The sequence below is a fragment of the Balaenoptera physalus genome (genome assembly GCF_965194825.1).
Source record: "Balaenoptera physalus genome assembly, chromosome: 8".
Classification (NCBI taxonomy): domain Eukaryota; kingdom Metazoa; phylum Chordata; class Mammalia; order Artiodactyla; family Balaenopteridae; genus Balaenoptera; species Balaenoptera physalus.
Genome location: NC_138887.1, coordinates 42,511,883 through 42,536,771, shown reverse-complemented (window position 1 = coordinate 42,536,771; position 24,889 = coordinate 42,511,883). Strand labels below are relative to the sequence as shown.

Below are 24,889 nucleotides of genomic sequence, written 5' to 3'. Positions count from 1 at the left end.
CGATGTAGGAAGATGCCCTTGAACCTGGAGATTTGGGACCCATGGGATGGGTACCAGGCAGTATTACTTTAAAGGGTCTCCGTTTGCTCACCCAACCTCACCAAAACTCTCAGTCCCAAGAGTGTCCACCCTTATGTGTCAATCAGCTGTGGGTCTAGATATGGTCAATGCAGGTGGCATCACAGGCCCTGAACGAATTTTGTAAGAATTTCTCTCTCTTTCACTGTCTTTGTTTCACTGGTTTCTAAAAGTAATTGATTTTTATAATGGGGTTTAGCTGCTTTTCACTGCTGTGTTTATGCCGCTTTACACCCACTTGACTCACTTACAGAGAGATATCAATACATAGGTTTTAAGATTCTTACTAGTCAGATATATTCTTGGGCTGTGAATAGGGGGTGTTATGTTCAGTTCACTGAGCAAGGAGTAGGTCTTGTCTATTACATATTGGGTTTATGGAACGGTATGTGAGCTAATTTGAAAGCCTTGTTTTATGCATCACCCCACCTCACCTTTCCCGTTAAGCCGCCATAGTGTGTTTTCTACACGTGTGACTCTGCTCTATTTTGTAATTCAGTTCAAGGGTAGAGGTTTTTATATTCCCTCTATCAGTGATATCTTATGATAAGTGTCTTTTTCTGTGTGACTTATTTCACTTAGAATCGTCCTACCTAAATCCACTCATCTTGCTGCTAGTAGCCTTATGACGTTGATTTCATGGCTGAGTGATATTCCATTGTACATAAGGACCACAACTTCTTTATCCATTTTTCTCTTTCCTGGGATATTTAAGGTGTAATGAAGTGGAGGTTGTTGTCAACAGAGCAGTCCTAAACTTTTGGGTTCCTGTGTCTTGCTGATTTTTGGTTTTCCCAATTTATACGCCCATGAGTGGAAGTGCCCTATGCTCTCTAAGCTGAGTCTTTTAGATGTTTCAGGAAACACCGTACACTTCTCCAGAGTGGCTGTTGGCAATTTACATCCCGCCCAGCAGCGTAGCCAGGCTCCCGTTTCTCCATGGCCTGTCCTGCATTTCTGGTTTTGACGCTTTATTCATCATGGCCCTTTTGACCGATGGGAAGCGAGACTTCTTTGTAGTGCTGATTTGCCTTTCCAGGTTGCTTGGTTGGCCAAAAAGGGCGTAGGCATTTTTTCCTGAATATATGCAGGAAAAAATGCCTACGCCCTTTTTGGCCAAGGGCATCATTGTCGAGGTTTTGCCGCTTTTCCTGTGCTTTAAAGGCGATTCGAATCTCCGTCCTGAAATCTGTTTCCTGCAATTCTGCCTTGCTTTCAAATCCTCTTCGTTGCCTTCCCTCAATATATTTGTGGGCGAGAGTGATCATTTATAAGTCTGCAGGTTTGTGAATTGCAGTGCCCCTGAGCTCCATTTTTCAACTCGCTTTCTTGCGAGCTGGCCGCAAAAGCGCAGGATTGCTTCAGGCCCTAATTTTGTCCCGGACGGCAAGCTGAGCCTGTGGTTAATTCTTCTTCCTGATGGGAATATAGAGTGACCTTTGCCTGTCCCAACACCTAGAGCTAGTCTCTCATTGGTTCCCCCTCTTCCCGTTCATCCTCAGGACAAATTGCAACCTGTACGGAACAGGAGGTTAAAGGCGCTGATTCCCCAAGGAGGGAGATTGCTAGTAAAGCGGCTGGAATGGCGAACCCGAGCACAAGGAGATGAGAAATGAGGTGAGTTTTAGAAACCTTTCCCGATCACACGGTGTACCATCTTCTGGGTTTCTCATGCATGGTTTCGATGTAGGAAGATGCCCTTGAACCTGGAGATTTCGGACCCATGGGATGGGTACCACGGAGTATTAATTGAAAGGTTCTGCGTTTGCTCACCCAACCTCACCAAACCTCTCAGCCCCAAGAGTGTCCACCCTTATGTCTCAATCAGCTGTGGGTCTAGATATGGTCAATCCAGGTGGCATCACAGCCCCTGAACGAATTTTGTAAGAATTTCTCTCTCTTTCTCTGTCTTTGTTTCACTGGTTTCTAAAAGTAATTGATTTTTATAATGGGGTTTAGCTGCTTTTCTCTGCTGTGTTTATGCCGCTTTACACCCACTTGACTCACTTACAGAGAGTTATCAATACATAGGTTTTAAGATTCTTACTAGTCAGATAGATTCTTGGGCGGTGAATAGGGGGTGTTGAGTCCAATTCACAGAGCAAGGGGTAGCTCTTGTCTATTACCTATTAGGTTTATGGAACGGTATGTGAGCTAATTTGAAAGCCTTGTTTTATGCATCACCCCACCTCACCTTTCCCGTTCAGCAGCCATAGTGTGTTTTCTACACGTGTGACTCTGCTCTGTTTTGTAATTCAGTTCAAGGGTAGAGGTTTTTATATTCCCTCTATAAGTGATATCTTATGATAAGTGTCTTTTTCTCTGTGACTTATTTCACTTAGAATCGTCCTACCTAAATCCACTCATCTTGCTGCTAGTAGCCTTATGACGTTGATTTCATGGCTGAGTGATATTCCATTGTACATAAGGACCACAACTTCTTTATCCATTTTTCTCTTTCCTGGGATATTTAAGGTGTAATGAAGTGGAGGTTGTTGTCAACAGAGCAGCCCTAAACTTTTGGGTTCCTGTGTCTTGCTGATTTTTAGTTTTCCCAATTTATACGCCCATGAGTGGAAGTGCCCTATGCTCTCTAAGCTGAGTTTTTTAGATGTTGCAGGACACACCGTACACTTCTCCAGAGGGGCTTTTGGCAATTTACATCCCGCCCAGCAGCGTAGCCAGGCTCCCTTTTCTCCATGGCCTGTCCTGCATTTCTGGTTTTGACACTTTATTCAGCATGGCCCTTTTGACCGATGGGAAGAGAGACTTGTTTGTAGCGCTGATTTGCCTTTCCAGGTTGCTTGGTTGGCCAAAAAGGGCGTATGCGTTTTTTCCTGAATGTATTCAGGAAAAAAACGCATACGCCCTTTTTGGCCAAGGGCATCATTGTCGAGGTTTTGCCGCTTTTCCTGTGCTTTAAAGGCGATTCGAATCTCCCTCCTGAAATCTGTTTCCTGCAATTCTGCCTTGCTTTCAAATCCTCTTCGTTGCCTTCCCTCAATATATCTGTGGACGAGAGTGATCATGTATAAGTCTGAGGTTTGTGAATTGCAGTGCCCCTGAGCTCCATTTTTCAACTCGCTTTCTTGCGAGCTGGCCGCAAAAGCGCAGGATTGCTTCAGGCCCTAATTTTGTCCCGGACGGCAGGCTGAGCCTGTGGTTAATTCTTCTTCCTGATGGGAATATAGAGTGACCTTTGCCTGTCCCAACACCTAGAGCTAGTCTCTCATTGGTTCCCCCTCTTCCCGTTCATCCTCAGGACAAATTGCAACCTGTACGGAACAGGAGGTTAAAGGTGCTGATTCCCCAAGGAGGGAGATTGCTAGTAAAGCGGCTGGAATGGCGAACCCGAGCACAAGGAGATGAGAAATGAGGTGAGTTTTAGAAACCTTTCCCGATCACACGGTGTACCATCTTCTTGGTTTCTCATGCATGGTTTCGATGTAGGAAGATGCCCTTGAACCTGGAGATTTCGGACCCATGGGATGGGTACCACGGAGTATTAATTGAAAGGTTCTGCGTTTGCTCACCCAACCTCACCAAACCTCTCAGCCCCAAGAGTGTCCACCCTTATGTCTCAATCAGCTGTGGGTCTAGATATGGTCAATCCAGGTGGCATCACAGCCCCTGAACGAATTTTGTAAGAATTTCTCTCTCTTTCTCTGTCTTTGTTTCACTGGTTTCTAAAAGTAATTGATTTTTATAATGGGGTTTAGCTGCTCTTCTCTGCTGTGTTTATGCCGCTTTACACCCACTTGACTCACTTACAGAGAGATATCAATACATAGGTTTTAAGATTCTTACTAGTCAGATAGATTCTTGGGGGGTGAATAGGGGGTGTTGAGTCCAATTCACAGAGCAAGGGGTAGCTCTTGTCTATTACCTATTAGGTTTATGGAACGGTATGTGAGCTAATTTGAAAGCCTTGTTTTATGCATCACCCTACCTCACCTTTCCCGTTCAGCAGCCATAGTGTGTTTTCTACACGTGTGACTCTGCTCTGTTTTGTAATTCAGTTCAAGGGTAGAGGTTTTTATATTCCCTCTATAAGTGATATCTTATGATAAGTGTCTTTTTCTCTGTGACTTATTTCACTTAGAATCGTCCTACCTAAATCCACTCATCTTGCTGCTAGTAGCCTTATGACGTTGATTTCATGGCTGAGTGATATTCCATTGTACATAAGGACCACAACTTCTTTATCCATTTTTCTCTTTCCTGGGATATTTAAGGTGTAATGAAGTGGAGGTTGTTGTCAACAGAGCAGCCCTAAACTTTTGGGTTCCTGTGTCTTGCTGATTTTTGGTTTTCCCAATTTATACGCCCATGAGTGGAAGTGCCCTATGCTAAGCTGAGTTTTTTAGATGTTTCAGGACACACCGTACACTTCTCCAGAGGGGCTGTTGGCCATTTACATCCCGCCCAGCAGCGTAGCCAGGCTCCCTTTTCTCCATGGCCTGTCCTGCATTTCTGGTTTTGACACTTTATTCAGCATGGCCCTTTTGACCAATGGGAAGCGAGTCTTCTTTGTAGCGCTGATTGGCCTTTCCAGGTTGCTTGGTTGGCCAAAAAGGGCGTATGCGTTTTTTCCTGAATATATTCAGGAAAAAACGCATACGCCCTTTTTGGCCAAGGGCATCATTGTCGAGGTTTTGCCGCTTTTCCTGTGCTTTAAAGGCGATTCGAATCTCCCTCCTGAAATCTGTTTCCTGCAATTCTGCCTTGCTTTCAAATCCTCTTCGTTGCCTTCCCTCAATATATTTGTGGACGAGAGTGATCATTTATAAGTCTGCAGGTTTGTGAATTGCAGTGCCCCTGAGCTCCATTTTTCAACTCGCTTTCTTGGGAGCTGGCCGCAAAAGCGCAGGATTGCTTCAGGCCCTATTCTGGCCCCGGGCGGCAGGCTGAGCCTGTGGTTAATTCTTCTTCCTGATGGGAAAATAGAGTGACCTGTGCCTGTCCCAACACCTAGAGCTAGTCTCTCATTGGTTCCCCCTCTTCCCGTTCATCCTCAGGACAAATTGCAGCCTGTCCGGGACAGGAGGTTAAAGGTGCTGATTCTCCAAGGAGGGAGATTGCTAGTAAAGCGGCTGTAATGGCGGAGCCGAGCACAAGGAGATGAGAAATGAGGTGCGTTTTACAAACCTTTCCCGATCACACGGTGTACCATCTTCTGGGTTTCTCATGCATGGTTTCGATGTAGGAAGATGCCCTTGAACCTGGAGATTTGGGACCCATGGGATGGGTACCAGGCAGTATTACTTTAAAGGGTCTCCGTTTGCTCACCCAACCTCACCAAAACTCTCAGTCCCAAGAGTGTCCACCCTTATGTCTCAATCAGCTGTGGGTCTAGATATGGTCAATCCAGGTGGCATCACAGGCCCTGAACGAATTTTGTAAGAATTTCTCTCTCTTTCACTGTCTTTGTTTCACTGGTTTCTAAAAGTAATTGATTTTTATAATGGGGTTTAGCTGCTTTTCACTGCTGTGTTTATGCCGCTTTACACCCACTTGACTCACTTACAGAGAGATATCAATACATAGGTTTTAAGATTCTTACTAGTCAGATATATTCTTGGGCTGTGAATAGGGGGTGTTAAGTCCAGTTCACTGAGCAAGGAGTAGGTCTTGTCTATTACATATTGGGTTTATGGAACGGTATCTGAGCTAATTTGAAAGCCTTGTTTTATGCATCACCCCACCTTACCTTTCCCGTTAAGCAGCCATAGTGTGTTTTCTAAACGTGTGACTCTGTTCTGTTTTGTAATTCAGTTCAAGGGTAGCGGTTTTTATATTCCCTCTATAAGTGATATCTTATGATAAGTGTCTTTTTCTGTGTGACTTATTTCACTTAGAATCGTCCTACCTAAATCCACTCATCTTGCTGCTAGTAGCCTTATGACGTGATTTCATGGCTGAGTGATATTCCATTGTACATAAGGACCACAACTTCTCTATCCATTTTTCTCTTTCCTGGGATATTTAAGGTGTAACGAAGTGGAGGTTGTTGTCAACAGAGCAGCCCTAAACTTTGGGGTGCCTGTGTCTTGCTGATTTTTAGTTTTCCCAATTTATACGCCCATGAGTGGAAGTGCCCTATGCTCTCTAAGCTGAGTCTTTTAGATGTTTCAGGACACACCGTACACTTCTCCAGAGTGGCTGTTGGCAATTTACATCCTGCCCATCAGCGTAGCAAGGCTCCCGTTTCTCCATGGCCTGTCCTGCATTTCTGGTTTTGACACTTTATTCATCATGGCCCTTTTGACCGATGGGAAGCGAGACTACTTTGTAGCGCTGATTTGCCTTTCCAGGTTGCTTGGTTGGCCAAGAAGGGCGTATGCGTTTTTTCCTGAATATATTCAGGAAAAAACGCATACGCCCTTTTTGGCCAAGGGCATCATTGTCGAGGTTTTGCCGCTTTTCCTGTGCTTTAAAGGCGATTCGAATCTCCCTCCTGAAATCTGTTTCCTGCAATTCTGCCTTGCTTTCAAATCCTCTTCGTTGCCTTTCCTCAATATATTTGTGGACGAGAGTGATCATTTATAAGTCTGCAGGTTTGTGAATTGCAGTGCCCCTGAGCTACATTTTTCAACTCGCTCTCTTGGGAGCTGGCCGCAAAAGCGCAGGATTGCTTCAGGCCCTATTCTGGCCCCGGGCGGCAGGCTGAGCCTGTGGTTAATTCTTCTTCCTGATGGGAAAATAGAGTGACCTGTGCCTGTCCCAACTCCTAGAGCTAGTCTCTCATTGGTTCCCCCTCTTCCCGTTCATCCTCAGGACAAATTGCAGCCTGTCCGGAACAGGAGGTTAAAGGTGCTGATTCTCCAAGGAGGGAGATTGCTAGTAAAGCGGCTGGAATGGCGGAGCCGAGCACAAGGAGATGAGAAATGAGGTGCGTTTTACAAACCTTTCCCGATCACACGGTGTACCATCTTCTGGGTTTCTCATGCTTGGTTTCGATGTAGGAAGATGCCCTTGAACCTGGAGATTTGGGACCCATGGGATGGGTACCAGGCAGTATTACTTTAAAGGGTCTCCGTTTGCTCACCCAACCTCACCAAAACTCTCAGTCCCAAGAGTGTCCACCCTTATGTCTCAATCAGCTGTGGGTCTAGATATGGTCAATCCAGGTGGCATCACAGGCCCTGAACGAATTTTGTAAGAATTTCTCTCTCTTTCACTGTCTTTGTTTCACGGGTGTTTAAAAGTAATTGATTTTTATAATGGGGTTTAGCTGCTTTTCACTGCTGTGTTTCTGCCGCTTTACACCCAATTGACTCACTTACAGAGGGATATCAATACATAGGTTTTAAGATTCTTACTAATCAGATATATTCTTGGGCTGTGAATAGGGGGTGTTGAGTCCAATTCACTGAGCAAGGAGTCGGTCTTGTCTATTACATACTGGGTTTATGGAACGGTATCTGAGCTAATTTGAAACCCTTGTTTTATGCATCACCCCACCTAACCTTTCCCGTTAAGCAGCCATAGTGTGTTTTCTAAACGTGTGACTCTGTTCTGTTTTGTAATTCAGTTCAAGGGTACCGGGTTTTACATTTCCTCTATAAGTGATATCTTATGATAAGTGTCTTTTTCTGTGTGACTTATTTCACTTAGAATCGTCGTACCTAAATCCACTCGTCATCCTGCTACTGGCGTTATGACGTTGATTTCATGGCTGAGTGATATTCCATTGTACATAAGGACCACAACTTCTTTATCCATTTTTCTCTTTCCTGGGATATTTAAGGTGTAACGAAGTGGAGGTTGTTGTCAACAGAGCAGCCCTAAACTTTGGGGTGCCTGTGTCTTGCTGATTTTTAGTTTTCCCAATTTATACGTCCATGAGTGGAAGTGCCCTATACTCCCTAAGCTGAGTTTTTTAGATGTTTCAGGACACACCGTACGCTTCTCCAGAGTGGCTGTTGGCAATTTACATCCCGCCCATCAGCGTAGCCAGGCTCCCGTTTCTCCATGGCCTGTCCTGCATTTCTGGTTTTGACACTTTACTCAGCATGGCCCTTTTGATCGACGAGAAGCGAGACTTCTTTGTAGCGCTGATTTGCCTTTCCAGGTTGCTTGGTTGGCCAAAAAGGGCGTATGCGTTTTTTCCTGAATATATTCAGGAAAAAACGCATACGCCCTTTTTGGCCAAGGGCATCATTGTCGAGGTTTTGCCGCTTTTCCTGTGCTTTAAAGGCGATTCGAATCTCCCTCCTGAAATCTGTTTCCTGCAATTCTGCCTTGCTTTCAAATCCTCTTCGTTGCCTTCCCTCAATATATCTGTGGACGAGAGTGATCATTTATAAGTCTGCAGGTTTGTGAATTGCAGTGCCCCTGAGCTCCATTTTTCAACTCGCTTTCTTGGGAGCTGGCCGCAAAAGCGCAGGATTGCTTCAGGCACTAATTTTGTCCCGGACAGCAGGCTGAGCCTGTGGTTAATTCTTCTTCCTGATGGGAAAATAGAGTGACCTTTGCCTGTCCCAACACCTAGAGCTAGTCTCTCATTGGTTCCCCCTCTTCCCGTTCATCCTCAGGACAAATTGCAACCTGTACGGAACAGGAGGTTAAAGGTGCTGATTCTCCAAGGAGGGAGATTGCTAGTAAAGCGGCTGGAATGGCGAACCCGAGCACAAGGAGATGAGAAATGAGGTTCGTTTTAGAAACCTTTCCCGATCACACGGTGTACAGTCTTCTGGGTTTCTCATGCATGATTTCGATGTAGGAAGATGCCCTTGAACCTGGAGATTTGGGACCCATGGGATGGGTACCAGGCAGTATTACTTTAAAGTGTCTGCGTTTGCTCACCCAACCTCACCAAACCTCTCAGCCCCAAGAGTGTCCACCCTTATGTCTCAATCAGCTGTGGGTCTAGATATGGTCAATCCAGGTGGCATCACAGGCCCTGAACGAATTTTGTAAGAATTTCTCTCTCTTTCACTGTCTTTGTTTCACTGGTTTCTAAAAGTAATTGATTTTTATAATGGGGTTTAGCTGCTTTTCACTGCTGTGTTTATGCCGCTTTACACCCACTTGACTCACTTACAGAGAGATATCAATACATAGGTTTTAAGATTCTTACTATTCAGATATATTCCTGGGCTGTGAATAGGGGGTGTTAAGTCCAGTTCACTGAGCAAGGAGTAGGTCTTGTCTATTACATATTGGGTTTATGGAACGGTATGTGAGCTAATTTGAAAGCCTTGTTTTATGCATCACCCCACCTCACCTTTCCCGTTAAGCCGCCATAGTGTGTTTTCTACACGTGTGACTCTGCTCTGTTTTGTAATTCAGTTCAAGGGTAGAGGTTTTTATATTCCCTCTATAAGTGATATCTTATGATAAGTGTCTTTTTCTGTGTGACTTATTTCACTTAGAATCGTCCTACCTAAATCCACTCATCTTGCTGCTAGTAGCCTTATGACGTTGATTTCATGGCTGAGTGATATTCCATTGTACATAAGGACCACAACTTCTTTATCCATTTTTCTCTTTCCTGGGATATTTAAGGTGTAATGAAGTGGAGGTTGTTGTCAACAGAGCAGCCCTAAACTTTTGGGTTCCTGTGTCTTGCTGATTTTTGGTTTTCCCAATTTATACGCCCATGAGTGGAAGTGCCCTATGCTAAGCTGAGTTTTTTAGATGTTTCAGGACACACCGTACACTTCTCCAGAGGGGCTGTTGGCCATTTACATCCCGCCCAGCAGCGTAGCCAGGCTCCCTTTTCTCCATGGCCCGTCCTGCATTTCTGGTTTTGACACTTTATTCAGCATGGCCCTTTTGACCAATGGGAAGCGAGTCTTCTTTGTAGCGCTGATTGGCCTTTCCAGGTTGCTTGGTTGGCCAAAAAGGGCGTAGGCATTTTTTCCTTAATATATTCAGGAAAAAATGCCTACGCTCTTTTTGGCCAAGGGCATCATTGTCGAGGTTTTGCCGCTTTTCCTGTGCTTTAAAGGCGATTCGAATCTCCCTCCTGAAATCTGTTTCCTGCAATTCTGCCTTGCTTTCAAATCCTCTTCGTTGCCTTCCCTCAATATATTTGTGGACGAGAGTGATCATTTATAAGTCTGCAGGTTTGTGAATTGCAGTGCCCCTGAGCTCCATTTTTCAACTCGCTTTCTTGGGAGCTGGCCGCAAAAGCGCAGGATTGCTTCAGGCCCTATTCTGGTCCCGGGCGGCAGGCTGAGCCTGTGGTTAATTCTTCTTCCTGATGGGAAAATAGAGTGACCTGTGCCTGTCCCAACTCCTAGAGCTAGTCTGTCATTGGTTCCCCCTCTTCCCGTTCATCCTCAGGACAAATTGCAGCCTGTATGGAACAGGAGGTTAAAGGTGCTGATTCTCCAAGGAGGGAGATTGCTAGTAAAGCGGCTGGAATGGCGGAGCCGAGCACAAGGAGATGAGAAATGAGGTGCGTTTTAGAAACCTTTCCCGATCACACGGTGTACCATCTTCTGGGTTTCTCATGCATGGTTTCGATGTAGGAAGATGCCCTTGAACCTGGAGATTTGGGACCCATGGGATGGGTACCACGGAGTATTAATTGAAAGGTTCTGCGTTTGCTCACCCAACCTCACCAAACCTCTCAGCCCCAAGAGTGTCCACCCTTATGTCTCAATCAGCTGTGGGTCTAGATATGGTCAATCCAGGTGGCATCACAGGCCCTGAACGAATTTTGTAAGAATTTCTCTCTCTTTCACTGTCTTTGTTTCACGGGTTTTTAAAAGTAATTGATTTTTATAATGGGGTTTAGCTGCTTTTCACTGCTGTGTTTCTGCCGCTTTACACCCAATTGACTCACTTACAGAGGGATATCAATACATAGGTTTTAAGATTCTTACTAATCAGATATATTCTTGGGCGGTGAATAGGGGGTGTTGAGTCCAATTCACTGAGCAAGGAGTCGGTCTTGTCTATTACATACTGGGTTTATGGAACGGTATCTGAGCTAATTTGAAACCCTTGTTTTATGCATCACCCCACCTAACCTTTCCCGTTAAGCAGCCATAGTGTGTTTTCTAAACGTGTGACTCTGTTCTGTTTTGTAATTCAGTTCAAGGGTACCGGGTTTTACATTCTCTCTATAAGTGATATCTTATGATAAGTGTCTTTTTCTGTGTGACTTATTTCACTTAGAATCGTCGTACCTAAATCCACTCGTCATCCTGCTACTGGCCTTATGACGTTGATTTCATGGCTGAGTGATATTCCATTGTACATAAGGACCACAACTTCTTTATCCATTTTTCTCTTTCCTGGGATATTTAAGGTGTAACGAAGTGGAGGTTGTTGTCAACAGAGCAGCCCTAAACTTTGGGGTGCCTGTGTCTTGCTGATTTTTAGTTTTCCCAATTTATACGTCCATGAGTGGAAGTGCCCTATACTCCCTAAGCTGAGTTTTTTAGATGTTTCAGGACACACCGTACGCTTCTCCAGAGTGGCTGTTGGCAATTTACATCCCGCCCATCAGCGTAGCCAGGCTCCCGTTTCTCCATGGCCTGTCCTGCATTTCTGGTTTTGACACTTTACTCAGCATGGCCCTTTTGATCGACGAGAAGCGAGACTTCTTTGTAGCGCTGATTTGCCTTTCCAGGTTGCTTGGTTGGCCAAAAAGGGCGTATGCGTTTTTTCCTGAATATATTCAGGAAAAAACGCATACGCCCTTTTTGGCCAAGGGCATCATTGTCGAGGTTTTGCCGCTTTTCCTGTGCTTTAAAGGCGATTCGAATCTCCCTCCTGAAATCTGTTTCCTGCAATTCTGCCTTGCTTTCAAATCCTCTTCGTTGCCTTCCCTCAATATATCTGTGGACGAGAGTGATCATTTATAAGTCTGCAGGTTTGTGAATTGCAGTGCCCCTGAGCTCCATTTTTCAACTCGCTTTCTTGGGAGCTGGCCGCAAAAGCGCAGGATTGCTTCAGGCACTAATTTTGTCCCGGACAGCAGGCTGAGCCTGTGGTTAATTCTTCTTCCTGATGGGAAAATAGAGTGACCTTTGCCTGTCCCAACACCTAGAGCTAGTCTCTCATTGGTTCCCCCTCTTCCCGTTCATCCTCAGGACAAATTGCAAGCTGTACGGAACAGGAGGTTAAAGGTGCTGATTCTCCAAGGAGGGAGATTGCTAGTAAAGCGGCTGGAATGGCGAACCCGAGCACAAGGAGATGAGAAATGAGGTTCGTTTTAGAAACCTTTCCCGATCACACGGTGTACAGTCTTCTGGGTTTCTCATGCATGATTTCGATGTAGGAAGATGCCCTTGAACCTGGAGATTTGGGACCCATGGGATGGGTACCAGGCAGTATTACTTTAAAGTGTCTGCGTTTGCTCACCCAACCTCACCAAACCTCTCAGCCCCAAGAGTGTCCACCCTTATGTCTCAATCAGCTGTGGGTCTAGATATGGTCAATCCAGGTGGCATCACAGGCCCTGAACGAATTTTGTAAGAATTTCTCTCTCTTTCACTGTCTTTGTTTCACTGGTTTCTAAAAGTAATTGATTTTTATAATGGGGTTTAGCTGCTTTTCACTGCTGTGTTTATGCCGCTTTACACCCACTTGACTCACTTACAGAGAGATATCAATACATAGGTTTTAAGATTCTTACTATTCAGATATATTCCTGGGCTGTGAATAGGGTGTGTTAAGTCCAGTACACTGAGCAAGGAGTAGGTCTTGTCTATTACATATTGGGTTTATGGAACGGTATGTGAGCTAATTTGAAAGCCTTGTTTTATGCATCACCCCACCTCACCTTTCCCGTTCAGCAGCCATAGTGTGTTTTCTACACGTGCGACTCTGCTCTGTTTTGTAATTCAGTTCAAGGGTAGAGGTTTTCATATTCCCTCTATAAGTGATATCTTATGATAAGTGTCTTTTTCTCTGTGACTTATTTCACTTAGAATCGTCCTACCTAAATCCACTCATCTTGCTGCTAGTAGCCTTATGACGTTGATTTCATGGCTGAGTGATATTCCATTGTACATAAGGACCACAACTTCTTTATCCATTTTTCTCTTTCCTGGGATATTTAAGGTGTAATGAAGTGGAGGTTGTTGTCAACAGAGCAGCCCTAAACTTTTGGGTTCCTGTGTCTTGCTGATTTTTGGTTTTCCCAATTTATACGCCCATGAGTGGAAGTGCCCTATGCTAAGCTGAGTTTTTTAGATGTTTCAGGACACACCGTACACTTCTCCAGAGGGGCTGTTGGCCATTTACATCCCGCCCAGCAGCGTAGCCAGGCTCCCTTTTCTCCATGGCCCGTCCTGCATTTTTGGTTTAGACACTTTATTCAGCATGGCCCTTTTGACCAATGGGAAGCGAGTCTTCTTTGTAGCGCTGATTGGCCTTTCCAGGTTGCTTGGTTGGCCAAAAAGGGCGTATGCGTTTTTTCCTGAATATATTCAGGAAAAAACGCATACGCCCTTTTTGGCCAAGGGCATCATTGTCGAGGTTTTGCCGCTTTTCCTGTGCTTTAAAGGCGATTCGAATCTCCCTCCTGAAATCTGTTTCCTGCAATTCTGCCTTGCTTTCAAATCCTCTTCGTTGCCTTCCCTCAATATATTTGTGGACGAGAGTGATCATTTATAAGTCTGCAGGTTTGTGAATTGCAGTGCCCCTGAGCTCCATTTTTCAACTCGCTTTCTTGGGAGCTGGCCGCAAAAGCGCAGGATTGCTTCAGGCCCTATTCTGGTCCCGGGCGGCAGGGTGAGCCTGTGGTTAATTCTTCTTCCTGATGGGAAAATAGAGTGACCTGTGCCTGTCCCAACTCCTAGAGCTAGTCTGTCATTGGTTCCCCCTCTTCCCGTTCATCCTCAGGACAAATTGCAGCCTGTATGGAACAGGAGGTTAAAGGTGCTGATTCTCCAAGGAGGGAGATTGCTAGTAAAGCGGCTGGAATGGCGGAGCCGAGCACAAGGAGATGAGAAATGAGGTGCGTTTTAGAAACCTTTCCCGATCACACGGTGTACCATCTTCTGGGTTTCTCATGCATGGTTTCGATGTAGGAAGATGACCTTGAACCTGGAGATTTGGGACCCATGGGATGGGTACCACGGAGTATTAATTGAAAGGTTCTGCGTTTGCTCACCCAACCTCACCAAACCTCTCAGCCCCAAGAGTGTCCACCCTTATGTCTCAATCAGCTGTGGGTCTAGATATGGTCAATCCAGGTGGCATCACAGGCCCTGAACGAATTTTGTAAGAATTTCTCTCTCTTTCACTGTCTTTGTTTCACTGGTTTCTAAAAGTAATTGATTTTTATAATGGGGTTTAGCTGCTTTTCACTGCTGTGTTTATGCCGCTTTACACCCACTTGACTCACTTACAGAGAGATATCAATACATAGGTTTTAAGATTCTTACTATTCAGATATATTCCTGGGCTGTGAATAGGGGGTGTTAAGTCCAGTTCACTGAGCAAGGAGTAGGTCTTGTCTATTACATATTGGGTTTATGGAACGGTATGTGAGCTAATTTGAAAGCCTTGTTTTATGCATCACCCCACCTCACCTTTCCCGTTAAGCCGCCATAGTGTGTTTTCTACACGTGTGACTCTGCTCTGTTTTGTAATTCAGTTCAAGGGTAGAGGTTTTTATATTCCCTCTATAAGTGATATCTTATGATAAGTGTCTTTTTCTGTGTGACTTATTTCACTTAGAATCGTCCTAACTAAATCCACTCATCTTGCTGCTAGTAGCCTTATGACGTTGATTTCATGGCTGAGTGATATTCCATTGTACATAAGGACCACAACTTCTTTATCCATTTTTCTCTTTCCTGGGATATTTAAGGTGTAATGAAGTGGAGGTTGTTGTCAACAGAGCAGCCCTAAACTTTTGGGTTCCTGTGTCTTGCTGATTTTTGGTTTTCCCAATTTATACGCCCATGAGTGGAAGTGCCCTATGCTCTTTAAGCTGAGTCTTTTAGATGTTTCAGGAAACACCGTACACTTCTCCAGAGTGGCTGTTGGCAATTTACATCCCGCCCATCAGCGTAGCCAGGCTCCCGTTTCTCCATGGCCTGTCCTGCATTTCTGGTTTTGACGCTTTATTCATCATGGCCCTTTTAACCGATGGGAAGCGAGACTTCTTTGTAGTGCTGATTTGCCTTTCCAGGTTGCTTGGTTGGCCAAAAAGGGCGTAGGCATTTTTTCCTTAATATATTCAGGAAAAAATGCCTACGCCCTTTTTGGCCAAGGGCATCATTGTCGAGGTTTTGCCGCTTTTCCTGTGCTTTAAAGGCGATTCGAATCTCCCTCCTGAAATCTGTTTCCTGCAATTCTGCCTTGCTTTCAAATCCTCTTCGTTGCCTTCCCTCAATATATTTGTGGACGAGAGTGATCATTTATAAGTCTGCAGGTTTGTGAATTGCAGTGCCCCTGAGCTCCATTTTTCAACTCGCTTTCTTGGGAGCTGGCCGCAAAAGCGCAGGATTGCTTCAGGCCCTATTCTGGTCCCGGGCGGCAGGCTGAGCCTGTGGTTAATTCTTCTTCCTGATGGGAAAATAGAGTGACCTGTGCCTGTCCCAACTCCTAGAGCTAGTCTCTCATTGGTTCCCCCTCTTCCCGTTCATCCTCAGGACAAATTGCAGCCTGTATGGAACAGGAGGTTAAAGGTGCTGATTCTCCAAGGAGGGAGATTGCTAGTAAAGCGGCTGGAATGGCGGAGCCAAGCACAAGGAGATGAGAAATGAGGTGCGTTTTAGAAACCTTTCCCGATCACACGGTGTACCATCTTCTGGGTTTCTCATGCATGGTTTCGATGTAGGAAGATGCCCTTGAACCTGGAGATTTGGGACCCATGGGATGGGTACCACGGAGTATTAATTGAAAGGTTCTGCGTTTGCTCACCCAACCTCACCAAACCTCTCAGCCCCAAGAGTGTCCACCCTTATGTCTCAATCAGCTGTGGGTCTAGATATGGTCAATCCAGGTGGCATCACAGGCCCTGAACGAATTTTGTAAGAATTTCTCTCTCTTTCACTGTCTTTGTTTCACGGGTTTTTAAAAGTAATTGATTTTTATAATGGGGTTTAGCTGCTTTTCACTGCTGTGTTTCTGCCGCTTTACACCCAATTGACTCACTTACAGAGGGATATCAATACATAGGTTTTAAGATTCTTACTAATCAGATATATTCTTGGGCGGTGAATAGGGGGTGTTGAGTCCAATTCACTGAGCAAGGAGTCGGTCTTGTCTATTACATACTGGGTTTATGGAACGGTATCTGAGCTAATTTGAAACCCTTGTTTTATGCATCACCCCACCTAACCTTTCCCGTTAAGCAGCCATAGTGTGTTTTCTAAACGTGTGACTCTGTTCTGTTTTGTAATTCAGTTCAAGGGTACCGGGTTTTACATTCCCTCTATAAGTGATATCTTATGATAAGTGTCTTTTTCTGTGTGACTTATTTCACTTAGAGTCGTCCTAACTAAATCCACTCATCTTGCTGCTAGTAGCCTTATGACGTTGATTTCATGGCTGAGTGATATTCCATTGTACATAAGGACCACAACTTCTTTATCCATTTTTCTCTTTCCTGGGATATTTAAGGTGTAATGAAGTGGAGGTTGTTGTCAACAGAGCAGCCCTAAACTTTTGGGTTCCTGTGTCTTGCTGATTTTTGGTTTTCCCAATTTATACGCCCATGAGTGGAAGTGCTCTATGCTCTTTAAGCTGAGTCTTTTAGATGTTTCAGGAAACACCGTACACTTCTCCAGAGTGGCGGTTGGCAATTTACATCCCGCCCATCAGCGTAGCCAGGCTCCCGTTTCTCCATGGCCTGTCCTGCATTTCTGGTTTTGACGCTTTATTCATCATGGCCCTTTTAACCGATGGGAAGCGAGACTTCTTTGTAGTGCTGATTTGCCTTTCCAGGTTGCTTGGTTGGCCAAAAAGGGCGTAGGCATTTTTTCCTTAATATATTCAGGAAAAAATGCCTACGCCCTTTTTGGCCAAGGGCATCATTGTCGAGGTATTGCCGCTTTTCCTGTGCTTTAAAGGCGATTCGAATCTCCGTCCTGAAATCTGTTTCCTGCAATTCTGCCTTGCTTTCAAATCCTCTTCGTTGCCTTCCCTCAATATATTTGTGGACGAGAGTGATCATTTATAAGTCTGCAGGTTTGTGAATTGCAGTGCCCCTGAGCTCCATTTTTCAACTCGCTTTCTTGGGAGCTGGCCGCAAAAGCGCAGGATTGCTTCAGGCCCTATTCTGGTCCCGGGCGGCAGGCTGAGCCTGTGGTTAATTCTTCTTCCTGATGGGAAAATAGAGTGACCTGTGCCTGTCCCAACTCCTAGAGCTAGTCTGTCATTGGTTCCCCCTCTTCCCGTTCATCCTCAGGACAAATTGCAGCCTGTATGGAACAGGAGGTTAAAGGTGCTGATTCTCCAAGGAGGGAGATTGCTAGTAAAGCGGCTGGAATGGCGGAGCCGAGCACAAGGAGATGAGAAATGAGGTGCGTTTTAGAAACCTTTCCCGATCACACGGTGTACCATCTTCTGGGTTTCTCATGCATGGTTTCGATGTAGGAAGATGACCTTGAACCTGGAGATTTGGGACCCATGGGATGGGTACCACGGAGTATTAATTGAAAGGTTCTGCGTTTGCTCACCCAACCTCACCAAACCTCTCAGCCCCAAGAGTGTCCACCCTTATGTCTCAATCAGCTGTGGGTCTAGATATGGTCAATCCAGGTGGCATCACAGGCCCTGAACGAATTTTGTAAGAATTTCTCTCTCTTTCACTGTCTTTGTTTCACGGGTTTTTAAAAGTAATTGATTTTTATAATGGGGTTTAGCTGCTTTTCACTGCTGTGTTTATGCCGCTTTACACCCAATTGACTCACTTACAGAGGGATATCAATACATAGGTTTTAAGATTCTTACTAATCAGATATATTCTTGGGCGGTGAATAGGGGGTGTTGAGTCCAATTCACTGAGCAAGGAGTCGGTCTTGTCTATTACATACTGGGTTTATGGAACGGTATCTGAGCTAATTTGAAACCCTTGTTTTATGCATCACCCCACCTAACCTTTCCCGTTAAGCAGCCATAGTGTGTTTTCTAAACGTGTGACTCTGTTCTGTTTTGTAATTCAGTTCAAGGGTACCGGGTTTTACATTCCCTCTATAAGTGATATCTTATGATAAGTGTCTTTTTCTGTGTGACTTATTTCACTTAGAATCGTCGTACCTAAATCCACTCGTCATCCTGCTACTGGCCTTATGACGTTGATTTCATGGCTGAGTGATATTCCATTGTACATAAGGACCACAACTTCTTTATCCATTTTTCTCTTTCCTGGGATATTTAAGGTGTAACGAAGTGGAGGTTGTTGTCAACAGAGCAGCCCTAAACTTTGGGGTGCCTGTGTCTTGCTGATTTTTAGTTTTCCCAATTTATACGTCCATGAGTGGAAGTGCCCTATACTCCCAAAGCTGAGTTTTTTAGATGTTTCAGGACACACCGTACGCTTCTCCAGAGTGGCTGTTGGCAATTTACATCCCGCCCATCAGCGTAGCCAGGCTCCCGTTTCTCCATGGCCTGTCCTGCATTTCTGGTTTTGACACTTTACTCAGCATGGCCCTTTTGATCGACGAGAAGCGAGACTTCTTTGTAGCGCTGATTTGCCTTTCCAGGTTGCTTGGTTGGCCAAAAAGGGCGTATGCGTTTTTTCCTGAATATATTCAGGAAAAAACGCATACGCCCTTTTTGGCCAAGGGCATCATTGTCGAGGTTTTGCCGCTTTTCCTGTGCTTTAAAGGCGATTCGAATCTCCCTCCTGAAATCTGTTTCCTGCAATTCTGCCTTGCTTTCAAATCCTCTTCGTTGCCTTCCCTCAATATATCTGTGGACGAGAGTGATCATTTATAAGTCTGCAGGTTTGTGAATTGCAGTGCCCCTGAGCTCCATTTTTCAACTCGCTTTCTTGGGAGCTGGCCGCAAAAGCGCAGGATTGCTTCAGGCACTAATTTTGTCCCGGACAGCAGGCTGAGCCTGTGGTTAATTCTTCTTCCTGATGGGAAAATAGAGTGACCTTTGCCTGTCCCAACACCTAGAGCTAGTCTCTCATTGGTTCCCCCTCTTCCCGTTCATCCTCAGGACAAATTGCAACCTGTACGGAACAGGAGGTTAAAGGTGCTGATTCTCCAAGGAGGGAGATTGCTAGTAAAGCGGCTGGAATGGCGAAACCGAGCACAAGGACATGAGAAATGAGGTTCGTTTTAGAAACCTTTCCCGATCACACGGTGTACAGTCTTCTGGGTTTCTCATGCATGGTTTCGATGTAGGAAGATGCCCTTGAACCTGGAGATTTGGGACCCATGGGATGGGTACCAGGCAGTATTACTTTAAAGTGTCTGCGTTTGCTCACCCAACCTCACCAAACCTCTCAGCCCCAAGAGTGTCCACCCTTATGTCTCAATCAGCTGTGGGTCTAGATATGGTCAATCCAGGTGGCATCACAGGCCCTGAACGAATTTTGTAAGAATTTCTCTCTCTTTCACTGTCTTTGTTTCACTGGTTTCTAAAAGTAATTGATTTTTATAATGGGGTTTAGCTGCTTTTCACTGCTGTGTTTCTGCCGCTTTACACCCACTTGACTCACTTACAGAGAGATATCAATACATAGGTTTTAAGATTCTTACTATTCAGATATATTCCTGGGCTGTGAATAGGGTGTGTTAAGTCCAGTACACTGAGCAAGGAGTAGGTCTTGTCTATTACATATTGGGTTTATGGAACGGTATGTGAGCTAATTTGAAAGCCTTGTTTTATGCATCACCCCACCTCACCTTTCCCGTTCAGCAGCCATAGTGTGTTTTCTACACGTGTGACTCTGCTCTGTTTTGTAATTCAGTTCAAGGGTAGAGGTTTTTATATTCCCTCTATAAGTGATATCTTATGATAAGTGTCTTTTTCTCTGTGACTTATTTCACTTAGAATCGTCCTACCTAAATCCACTCATCTTGCTGCTAGTAGCCTTATGACGTTGATTTCATGGCTGAGTGATATTCCATTGTACATAAGGACCACAACTTCTTTATCCATTTTTCTCTTTCCTGGGATATTTAAGGTGTAATGAAGTGGAGGTTGTTGTCAACAGAGCAGCCCTAAACTTTTGGGTTCCTGTGTCTTGCTGATTTTTGGTTTTCCCAATTTATACGCCCATGAGTGGAAGTGCCCTATGCTAAGCTGAGTTTTTTAGATGTTTCAGGACACACCGTACACTTCTCCAGAGGGGCTGTTGGCCATTTACATCCCGCCCAGCAGCGTAGCCAGGCTCCCTTTTCTCCATGGCCCGTCCTGCATTTTTGGTTTTGACACTTTATTCAGCATGGCCCTTTTGACCGATGGGAAGCGAGTCTTCTTTGTAGCGCTGATTGGCCTTTCCAGGTTGCTTGGTTGGCCAAAAAGGGCGTATGCGTTTTTTCCTGAATATATTCAGGAAAAAACGCATACGCCCTTTTTGGCCAAGGGCATCATTGTCGAGGTTTTGCCGCTTTTCCTGTGCTTTAAAGGCGATTCGAATCTCCCTCCTGAAATCTGTTTCCTGCAATTCTGCCTTGCTTTCAAATCCTCTTCGTTGCCTTCCCTCAATATATCTGTGGACGAGAGTGATCATTTATAAGTCTGCAGGTTTGTGAATTGCAGTGCCCCTGAGCTCCATTTTTCAACTCGCTTTCTTGGGAGCTGGCCGCAAAAGCGCAGGATTGCTTCAGGCCCTTTTCTGGTCCCGGGCGGCAGGCTGAGCCTGTGGTTAATTCTTCTTCCTGATGGGAAAATAGAGTGACCTGTGCCTGTCCCAACTCCTAGAGCTAGTCTGTCATTGGTTCCCCCTCTTCCCGTTCATCCTCAGGACAAATTGCAGCCTGTATGGAACAGGAGGTTAAAGGTGCTGATTCTCCAAGGAGGGAGATTGCTAGTAAAGCGGCTGGAATGGCGGAGCCGAGCACAAGGAGATGAGAAATGAGGTGCGTTTTAGAAACCTTTCCCGATCACACGGTGTACCATCTTCTGGGTTTCTCATGCATGGTTTCGATGTAGGAAGATGCCCTTGAACCTGGAGATTTGGGACCCATGGGATGGGTACCACGGAGTATTAATTGAAAGGTTCTGCGTTTGCTCACCCAACCTCACCAAACCTCTCAGCCCCAAGAGTGTCCACCCTTATGTCTCAATCAGCTGTGGGTCTAGATATGGTCAATCCAGGTGGCATCACAGGCCCTGAACGAATTTTGTAAGAATTTCTCTCTCTTTCACTGTCTTTGTTTCACTGGTTTCTAAAAGTAATTGATTTTTATAATGGGGTTTAGCTGCTTTTCACTGCTGTGTTTATGCCGCTTTACACCCACTTGACTCACTTACAGAGAGATATCAATACATAGGTTTTAAGATTCTTACTATTCAGATATATTCCTGGGCTGTGAATAGGGGGTGTTAAGTCCAGTTCACTGAGCAAGGAGTAGGTCTTGTCTATTACATATTGGGTTTATGGAACGGTATGTGAGCTAATTTGAAAGCCTTGTTTTATGCATCACCCCACCTCACCTTTCCCGTTAAGCCGCCATAGTGTGTTTTCTACACGTGTGACTCTGCTCTGTTTTGTAATTCAGTTCAAGGGTAGAGGTTTTTATATTCCCTCTATAAGTGATATCTTATGATAAGTGTCTTTTTCTGTGTGACTTATTTCACTTAGAATCGTCCTAACTAAATCCACTCATCTTGCTGCTAGTAGCCTTATGACGTTAATTTCATGGCTGAGTGATATTCCATTGTACATAAGGACCACAACTTCTTTATCCATTTTTCTCTTTCCTGGGATATTTAAGGTGTAATGAAGTGGAGGTTGTTGTCAACAGAGCAGCCCTAAACTTTTGGGTTCCTGTGTCTTGCTGATTTTTGGTTTTCCCAATTTATACGCCCATGAGTGGAAGTGCCCTATGCTCTTTAAGCTGAGTCTTTTAGATGTTTCAGGAAACACCGTACACTTCTCCAGAGTGGCTGTTGGCAATTTACATCCCGCCCATCAGCGTAGCCAGGCTCCCGTTTCTCCATGGCCTGTCCTGCATTTCTGGTTTTGACGCTTTATTCATCATGGCCCTTTTAACCGATGGGAAGCGAGACTTCTTTGTAGTGCTGATTTGCCTTTCCAGGTTGCTTGGTTGGCCAAAAAGGGCGTAGGCATTTTTTCCTTAATATATTCAGGAAAAAATGCCTACGCCCTTTTTGGCCAAGGGCATCATTGTCGAGGTTTTGCCGCTTTTCCTGTGCTTTAAAGGCGATTCGAATCTCCCTCCTGAAATCTGTTTCCTGCAATTCTGCCTTGCTTTCAAATCCTCTTCGTTGCCTTCCCTCAATATATTTGTGGACGAGAGTGATCATTTATAAGTCTGCAGGTTTGTGAATTGCAGTGCCCCTGAGCTCCATTTTTCAACTCGCTTTCTTGGGAGCTGGCCGCAAAAGCGCAGGATTGCTTCAGGCCCTATTCTGGTCCCGGGCGGCAGGCTGAGCCTGTGGTTAATTCTTCTTCCTGATGGGAAAATAGAGTGACCTGTGCCTGTCCCAACTCCTAGAGCTAGTCTGTCATTGGTTCCCCCTCTTCCCGTTCATCCTCAGGACAAATTGCAGCCTGTATGGAACAGGAGGTTAAAGGTGCTGATTCTCCAAGGAGGGAGATTGCTAGTAAAGCGGCTGGAATGGCGGAGCCGAGCACAAGGAGATGAGAAATGAGGTGCGTTTTAGAAACCTTTCCCGATCACACGGTGTACCATCTTCTGGGTTTCTCATGCATGGTTTCGATGTAGGAATATGCCCTTGAACCTGGAGATTTGGGACCCATGGGATGGGTACCACGGAGTATTAATTGAAAGGTTCTGCGTTTGCTCACCCAACCTCACCAAACCTCTCAGCCCCAAGAGTGTCCACCCTTATGTCTCAATCAGCTGTGGGTCTAGATATGGTCAATCCAGGTGGCATCACAGGCCCTGAACGAATTTTGTAAGAATTTCTCTCTCTTTCACTGTCTTTGTTTCACGGGTTTTTAAAAGTAATTGATTTTTATAATGGGGTTTAGCTGCTTTTCACTGCTGTGTTTCTGCCGCTTTACACCCAATTGACTCACTTACAGAGGGATATCAATACATAGGTTTTAAGATTCTTACTAATCAGATATATTCTTGGGCGGTGAATAGGGGGTGTTGAGTCCAATTCACTGAGCAAGGAGTCGGTCTTGTCTATTACATACTGGGTTTATGGAACGGTATCTGAGCTAATTTGAAACCCTTGTTTTATGCATCACCCCACCTAACCTTTCCCGTTAAGCAGCCATAGTGTGTTTTCTAAACGTGTGACTCTGTTCTGTTTTGTAATTCAGTTCAAGGGTACCGGGTTTTACATTCCCTCTATAAGTGATATCTTATGATAAGTGTCTTTTTCTGTGTGACTTATTTCACTTAGAATCGTCGTACCTAAATCCACTCGTCATCCTGCTACTGGCCTTATGACGTTGATTTCATGGCTGAGTGATATTCCATTGTACATAAGGACCACAACTTCTTTATCCATTTTTCTCTTTCCTGGGATATTTAAGGTGTAACGAAGTGGAGGTTGTTGTCAACAGAGCAGCCCTAAACTTTGGGGTGCCTGTGTCTTGCTGATTTTTAGTTTTCCCAATTTATACGTCCATGAGTGGAAGTGCCCTATACTCCCTAAGCTGAGTTTTTTAGATGTTTCAGGACACACCGTACGCTTCTCCAGAGTGGCTGTTGGCAATTTACATCCCGCCCATCAGCGTAGCCAGGCTCCCGTTTCTCCATGGCCTGTCCTGCATTTCTGGTTTTGACACTTTACTCAGCATGGCCCTTTTGATCGACGAGAAGCGAGACTTCTTTGTAGCGCTGATTTGCCTTTCCAGGTTGCTTGGTTGGCCAAAAAGGGCGTATGCGTTTTTTCCTGAATATATTCAGGAAAAAACGCATACGCCCTTTTTGGCCAAGGGCATCATTGTCGAGGTTTTGCCGCTTTTCCTGTGCTTTAAAGGCGATTCGAATCTCCCTCCTGAAATCTGTTTCCTGCAATTCTGCCTTGCTTTCAAATCCTCTTCGTTGCCTTCCCTCAATATATCTGTGGACGAGAGTGATCATTTATAAGTCTGCAGGTTTGTGAATTGCAGTGCCCCTGAGCTCCATTTTTCAACTCGCTTTCTTGGGAGCTGGCCGCAAAAGCGCAGGATTGCTTCAGGCACTAATTTTGTCCCGGACAGCAGGCTGAGCCTGTGGTTAATTCTTCTTCCTGATGGGAAAATAGAGTGACCTTTGCCTGTCCCAACACCTAGAGCTAGTCTCTCATTGGTTCCCCCTCTTCCCGTTCATCCTCAGGACAAATTGCAACCTGTACGGAACAGGAGGTTAAAGGTGCTGATTCTCCAAGGAGGGAGATTGCTAGTAAAGCGGCTGGAATGGCGAAACCGAGCACAAGGACATGAGAAATGAGGTTCGTTTTAGAAACCTTTCCCGATCACACGGTGTACAGTCTTCTGGGTTTCTCATGCATGGTTTCGATGTAGGAAGATGCCCTTGAACCTGGAGATTTGGGACCCATGGGATGGGTACCAGGCAGTATTACTTTAAAGTGTCTGCGTTTGCTCACCCAACCTCACCAAACCTCTCAGCCCCAAGAGTGTCCACCCTTATGTCTCAATCAGCTGTGGGTCTAGATATGGTCAATCCAGGTGGCATCACAGGCCCTGAACGAATTTTGTAAGAATTTCTCTCTCTTTCACTGTCTTTGTTTCACTGGTTTCTAAAAGTAATTGATTTTTATA

The 24,889-nt window shown here is 45.0% G+C and overlaps 1 protein-coding gene across 1 annotated transcript in view; it reads right to left on the bottom strand.

Moving 5' to 3' along the window:
- Nucleotides 1-24,889, bottom strand: part of LOC309665813 (protein piccolo-like) — a 1,074,121-nt gene that overhangs the window by 216,060 nt on the left and 833,172 nt on the right. The window lies entirely within an intron of this gene.